Source organism: Ailuropoda melanoleuca, chromosome 2, assembly GCF_002007445.2.
Source record: "Ailuropoda melanoleuca isolate Jingjing chromosome 2, ASM200744v2, whole genome shotgun sequence".
NCBI classification, from domain to species: domain Eukaryota; kingdom Metazoa; phylum Chordata; class Mammalia; order Carnivora; family Ursidae; genus Ailuropoda; species Ailuropoda melanoleuca.
Window position 1 is genome coordinate 168,494,826 of NC_048219.1, and position 6,588 is coordinate 168,501,413.

The window sequence follows — 6,588 nt, forward strand, 5'->3', positions numbered from 1 at the left end:
CCAATGGAGATAAAGTAGCAGCTCTCCAATTAATGGAATAAAACAAGTCCCCCCAGGCTAACAGCATAGTCTTGGGGTTAGCTGCTTAATTAGTGGGCTCTTTGTTCTCATAGATCTTTTAGATAAGATCTTGAAATCAAGTCAGATGAGGGGAGGAGGGAATTGGAGAGAGCTTGGAGTCTTAGGTGAACCTGGTTACCATATTTTTAAACTAGACTAAAGGAAAGATAAGGACCTTGATTCCGAAGAGCCAAATCCACCTTATCTCTTGAATTAGTTTGTGTATAATGAACCGTTTATTTTGGCCTGGAAAGTTGCTTCAAGGAACCCGTTATGATGGCCAAGGACTAACCATGATTAGATTTCCCTCCAAGGACAATTAAAGGATAGTAAATATCTTTATCTTCCTCCAGTTTCCAAATCATGAGCAAAAATATTTACGAGGTAAAATCTTTATTACTGTGGCTTTAACCCTCGGGGCTTGCAGGCTTTAGCTCTTTGGTCACAACCAGTAGCAAGAGGAAATGGTGACACAGTGGATTTGATTTCCACTGAAACAAAAAGCAGCAAGTCTCTGAGCTCCCTGGCCGCTGAGCAAAATGCCGAGTGACTTGGAATAGTGTGACCTAGCTTAAAATGTTGTAATGGCCCCGCTAGTGATTCATGTTCACACAAAACAAACAGCTATCTTTCTAACCCTTCACAGCCTAGGCGGGGCCTCCACCACAGAGCAGCCTTTGGTCGGCCCTGCCGGCTTTGATGATGCGACTCTGGCAGCCAGTCTAAGAGAGAAAAGGACATTCGGGGAATTTTAAGTGGCTTGGATCAGCAGTTGTCATGTACAATTGATGTTCATTTATATTTCACTAGCCAAAATCTAATGCTGCCCAAAATTGGGAAAGAAATATTTCAAATACTAATCAGGTCCAATCCTGCTTTAATGTAAAAAATGAGCTGTCCTACCTTTTTCAGTCCTAGTCTCAGAAGGGAGATTTAATGTTTCCTGACAGTGCTTTAAATACTTTGCTGTTCAGACTTCAATGAATCCACAATAATTATATCAGTTAAACCAGCTTGGTTTTTCCAAAGCTGTTTCAAGCTGAGGGTGCTTTTGAACTCCTTATCTTGGCATTCATCCTTTGATACCATGTTTAATAGAAGAAGGGCTAATACTCAGATGGTCACCACTTAACTATTTAACCCGTTTACCTATTAGTTGTTTTTGTTTTTTGTTTTGTTTAGACTTTCAACTCCATATTCTACAGTTTCCCAGCCTCCTCCCTTCCAGGAAGCCTAACTGAACAGAATATAGGAACCATATGCTATTCCCAGTGGAGAGTTTCAGGGAAGGCCCAGTGGTTTTTAATTCCCAGAAGATCAAGCAATAAAGACGTCAGTAGATTATCGTTAAGAACTGACTTAACATTTAGTGTCCAACTCAGCCTTTTATAAGAGCTTTTATGTTGTCATTTCTATGAAGGAGGTTAAAAAAATATCTTTGTTTCACAGATAAAGTGTGAATTATCAATCTACCATTGTTTGAGGGAGAAAAAGTACCAGCATCTCTAGGTGGAAATTAGTTCTACCCATCCCTCATGACTCCCTCAAGATGTCTAACAATTTCATCATAATTTTGGCTTCAGTCAGCATTCATTCTTACTGAACCACGCTCTCCCACAAAATGAGATCTTCTCGATCTGTTGTATTGGCAATCTCTAGATTGCCTCTACAACGACGGAACAAACAAAAGAACAAACAAAAGTTGGGAATGACTTTCCTTCAGAAGATCAGCCAAAGTGCACTAAACACATTAACATAAAGCCATAATGCAAGTGCAGGAAGCGGAAGACTTCTCCCCCGTGTTGAGTGGAGCAGTGAGCCCAGCCTCCTGGAGAAGCATGAAAACGGTAGCTGTAGATGCTCTTTATTTGTTCAGGTGACCGCTGGATTTCCACAGCAGAATCTGCCTTAGCTTCTTTGAGAGTATAAACAATACCCCTACAAACTAGTGATCACTTGTGGGAACCCTGTCATTGTTTTTCCATAAACAATTTTCCTGTGTAAAAATAGATTAGAAGTCATGGAGTAGATGCTGACTAACAACAAAAGAAATTATCAAAGGGATGAACATAAATGGTTATAAAAGAGCGGGTCTTGCAGAACACAAACATTACAGGGTCAAAATATAGGAGACATCATAGCAAACAAGGTTTGCTTGGAACTTCTCATTCAACATTTAACATGTTTTCTCTTAATTTTCTAATAAACAACTATTTATTATTTTACATTTGACTCTTATAAATCCAAACTTCCATAATTTTGCTCTGTTTTTTAATCCGCCATATCCATTTACATGATGCTCCAAGATTCATATCAGTAACTAAATTTGTTATTTTCACTTTAAGTGGGAATTCTTTTTATATTAATATATAGGCTGTTTTAGAGAAAGTTACTACTTAGGCAGCGAGTCTGGACTGTTTGTAGGATTATTGCTAAATTGGGATATTATAGTGGTAAAACTTCCAAATGTGGAAGTCAGAGGACACAATCTAGTTCTAATTTTGCCCTTTATTAATTGCATGAGCTACTTAATAGGGTGTATTTTAAACTCCCCACTACATTTTATAGGAAGTATATGTGTACGTCGTTAGATTGAGCTATGCGTAAGGGTGGTCATTTGCCCAAACCAAAACTTCACTCCTTAGGTGTCATCAACTAGTCTTCTAATCCACTAGTCTAACCAGCCTCCAGAGGTGCTTTCTAGCAAAAATTCAGCTATCTTAACCTTCTAAAAACACCACCAGAGTATCCTTAATTAGCATAATTTCTGTTAAAAATGGCTTTTCATTTGTACGATTAATGTGTGTCAATTAGCATTAAGGATGTTAGAAATGGGTGAAGCTGATTGAAATGGAGATTTTAAAGATACATGGATTGTATAAAATATTCTAGAGACTTTCCTCACCTGTATAAACAGAATAAAAACCTGGAAAACCCGGTGGCCTGTACCCTTAGGGAGATTGTTTCCTAGCTTGTCCTGCGTGTAGCCATTGACTCAACCCTCAGTCCACTGCTGGCCTGATATCTACTATATCAGACTACAATCTTCTATGTTATATAAGCTGTTTTGTGCTCGCTTCCTAATAAATGTTTAATATGCATCTTTATGAGTGGCCGGATTTGGCCAGAGATTTAGTTTCAATATAAACTGGTAAAGAGGTTGTGTGGAAGATAGTTACTCCTCATTTATCTCTAATTTTTGGTGGTTCCCATTATCCACAAAGTAACTTTTACAATATTGCCCTTCACTCAGCATTGATTTCTCTTTAGCCCTGTGCCAGAAATTTGTAATGTCACCCAGGTGCCTATGGGCAATTAAGAGGTAATAACCTCAAAGATCTCCAGGCTACAGACTCAGAGGACTTCAGCGGGATTCAATGTACTCATAGGGTTCTCCTGGGTTAACAGTCCCTTCAGGCCTCTATAGTTTGATCTGACAGTTGCTTGGTCCTTGTCCAAGGTCCCAGAAGCAGTTAGGATTTCTCTCCAGGGTCTTCAGTTCTCTGGAGTTTGATCAATATTTCCTGTAGACTGTTTCTTCCATAGGGCCGTGGTCAAACCCTTTGCTATTTGCCCATAAGAATAGAACACGGGGTGGGGGGGGGCAGTCCTTGGTGGCTCAGTCGGTTAAGCATCCGACTCTTGATTTCAGCTCAGGTCATGATCTCAGGGTCATGAGATCAAGCCTCACATCAGGCTAGCACTGGGTGTGGAACCTGCTAAAGATTCCCTCTCTCCCTTTCCCTCTGTACCTCTGCACCCTCTCTCCCTCTCTTAGACAAACAAACAAACAAAAAACCACAGATTGGACATCCTGGGGCCATGTCATAGACAGAGGTAATGATGATGATAATGACGGTGGTGGTAATGACTATTAATATGATTTCCACATGACAAAAACCTATGTCTCCATGGATTGCTTGGCTGCACATGAAATAAAACTCAAGAACTATTGGCTTAAACCACTAAGTTTTTTTTCCTAGGTATACTACACGTAGAGTTGGGCAATCTAAAATTGTACAAGGTGTCAGTGATGCTATCAATGACCCAAATTCTATCTGCCTGCTCTGTCATTAGTTTGTGGCCCTGTCCCCATGTTTTCAATATGGCTGCAGCACCTCCAGGCATACAATGCAGAAGGAGAGAGAACACAGGCCTTTCACAAAATAACAGTTTGCCGTCTTATTCAAGAAAGAAAGCTTTCTCTGGGGAAATTCATTTGTATTAACATAGGCCAGAAGTTTGTCATCCTCTAGCTGCAAGGTAGTTGGGAAAGGGGATAATTTTATTTTATTTTTTTATTTTTATTTTTTTTAAAGATTTTATTTATTAATTTGACACAGAAACAGCCAGCAAGAGAGGGAACACAAGCAGGGGGAGTGGGAGAAGGAAGAAGCAGGCTCCCAGCGGAGGAGCCTGATGTGGGGCTCGATCCCAGAACGCTGGGATCACGCCCTGAGCCTAAGGCAGACACTTAACGACTGCACCACCCAGGTGCCCCGGGAAAGGGGATAATTTTAACAGGACATATCACCATCCTGAACAAAATGAAATTCTGACAGGAAGGAAAAATGTGGAATGGATATTGACAGGCAACCAGTAGTACTTACCATTCCCTATTACCATTACTATTTAGCAGTCAGTTTAACAGGTAATTTACATACTTACCATCTCTAACATGACCCATCAACCATTTTCCACAGGATGAAACTGAGCATCACAGACTTTTAGTAACTTGACCAAGAAAGTGGCAAATTCATGATTTGGATCTAGAACGTCATTCATAGCAATGGTAATCATAGTTAACATTGGTCAAATACTTGCCGTGGGTCAGATATTCTGCTAGGTGTTTTTTTATGTGTGTGAACTCATTTCCTCCTCATAGAATCCCTCTGAAGAAGGTGCTTTTATTGTCCTTACTTATCAGATGAGGATACCAAGTCTTGGAGAAGTGAAGGGACTTGCTTAGAGTCACACAGATTATAAGAAGTGAGGCTTGAGTTTAACTCAGTTCTGTGTGAATCCTTAGCTCTTGACCACTCTACTACACAGCTTCTGCAAAACTCACTCACTCAAACTGTAAACACTACCACCATCATACTAGGGTAGGCACCAAAAGAACAAGCCAATGGTTAAATACCAATAAGGTAGCTAATAAGTACTCCACTTAGAAGGATTAAATGGAGGAGAATCCCTGAGAATGGAAGCTGAAGATACAAGAAATAGCAAGAAAATGATTGAGGTCCAAGCTTATGTTAGCTCTGTACCAGAATATGCACTTCATATTTTTCCCTGATACAAAGGGCCTCTTTTTCTGCATTGGTGTGTATTCTTGATGAAGTCATGAGGAAATATCTATCACAGAAGATGACCATTGCTTGTTGCCTATCCAATAACCATTCTCCATTCATTACTAACAGAATCCCCATCTTACCAAGAGCAACATTAGACTCAGTTAAAATGATTCACTTCCACAGATTTCACTGCCTCTATTGGGTGGCCATATGGCACAAGGCTGGCCAATGTAAGTACAGTCTTTTGGTTAGGGCTTCCTGAACAGTTATGTTTATCATTGAAAAAAGACAAGCTTGCGCTTGCTTTGGCAGCACAGATACTAAAATTGAAATGATACAGAGAAGATTAGCAGGACCCTTGGACAAAGATGACATGCATATCTCTGAAGCATTCCATATTTTGCATAGTTCCCAGAGGTCACTTGACACTTTGTTGGTTAATACCAAGGAAACTACATGAATCAAAGCACAACATGTGGCATCCAATGTTGAAACTGTAATTTTTCCCTACAAAAATTGAGAAAGAGGGAGGGAGAAAGTGACAAGCTCAGCTCACTCCTTTTTTGCCCTTTATTCCTTCCTCTTCTTCGGACCTGGAATACTGTTGTGATGTCGAGTGGGGCAGCAGCCATCTTATGAGCATAAAGATTATAATGTCACACTAAGGATGGCACAGTGGAGAGAGAAACATCTGCTTAAATGCTAGGTCCCTGATAACATTCCGGAGCCTCCATACCAGCCTATTTCTGGATTTGTCATGATTTATGAAAAATAAACTAGTTAAGCTGCTGTTGTGGTGTTGTGGTGGTGTTGTGGTTACATGAAGCTGAAAACTACTGATAGAGATGGCCATGCTATTCTCCCCTTCAATCGGATTTATTTTTGGTTTACTACCAAAGTCATCTCCAGGTAGGGCATATCATTGTCATTGCTCCCGCTTTGACTGCATGGGGGACTAGGTGTGATGCTAATTAGTCTGGAAGGAGTGAGTTTACAGCTTCTTTCTTTGCACTAAAGAAGGCCTCAGAGTAATAAAGTGACATTGTGCAAAGGACAGAGGCTTTGGCAAATCTAATCTTTGTGACAATTTCACTCACTCTCTATGAGCTTCAGCTTTCTTATCTCTACAATGAAGACTCTACTATCTACTTTAAATATTTACTAAGAGGTGCATGAAATGCCTAATTCAAGTGGTACATATGTGTACAGTTGTCTTTATTATGAACTCCCCTCA

The 6,588-nt window shown here is 40.0% G+C and overlaps 1 non-coding gene across 1 annotated transcript; it reads left to right on the forward strand.

The window, feature by feature from the left end:
- Window positions 1–5,650: 5,650 nt before the first annotated feature.
- On the forward strand, window positions 5,651–5,757 carry LOC117801213. The gene has a single exon (XR_004623743.1). It is a non-coding gene; the product is annotated as a U6 spliceosomal RNA (small nuclear RNA).
- Window positions 5,758–6,588: the final 831 nt, after the last annotated feature.